Source organism: Phytophthora infestans, genomic scaffold (assembly GCF_000142945.1).
Source record: "Phytophthora infestans T30-4 supercont1.24 genomic scaffold, whole genome shotgun sequence".
Classification (NCBI taxonomy): Eukaryota; Oomycota; class Peronosporomycetes; order Peronosporales; family Peronosporaceae; genus Phytophthora; species Phytophthora infestans.
The window spans coordinates 1,763,916-1,764,704 of NW_003303735.1; positions in this window are offsets into that span (position 1 = coordinate 1,763,916).

A 789-nucleotide genomic window follows, 5' to 3' on the forward strand; every position below is an offset into this window, starting at 1 on the left:
GTCTAACCTTCATATGCGTTACCTTTCTATTAACGATACCTTGGCTAGCCAGCCAAGAGTCCCACAGTAACACAGGCATAGGCGGGGCCAAACAAGCAGAGATTGCGTTTCGCGGGAGTAGTGGCAGGCTACACGTGACGACTGTCTTGAAGTTGAACGCTTGCGCCGACAGGCCTATTAACGCTTCTTTCCTGATTCATCCCGAGGTCGGGGTTCGATTCTCGCTCGATGGAATGGCTTACTCATTGGATTTCGCCTTGCTCGGCGCCACGGCCTTGGCAATGGCTTTAGCATGCTGGAAGTCATCTATTTCGTCGATGATGTCGTCAAGTGGTAGGTCCTTTTCCATAAGCGATTCCTCTGCGCTAGACGCCCTCTTGGCTGACACACGCTGCTTTTTTGAGGCATCTATATAACACGAAAACTAAGAAAATCGGCATTGAAATGACATCAATAAAAGTATAAGCTTGATAAACGTACCATTTAGAAGGTTGAAGTGATTTTGGGCTCTCTTGCCACCGAGACGCGCCCAAAAGAACTCAGCTGTTGCGACAAGGGCGCAGCACCCGCTTGCCACTGCGCCATGAGCTTATCATGATTTTCCTTGTATGGCTTAGCTACAATCACTTGCTTTAGAAAAAGCATGTCGTCTGTGTCGTTGAAATTCTTCCTTTCGTCTCCATGACGGTATAGTCGCAACTATAATGTGAGCTCGTGGTAGTGAAGGGAATTCACTGGTTGCAGTGATTTCTACGGATTTCACCGCCAAACCGAGCGCAGAGGAACGAG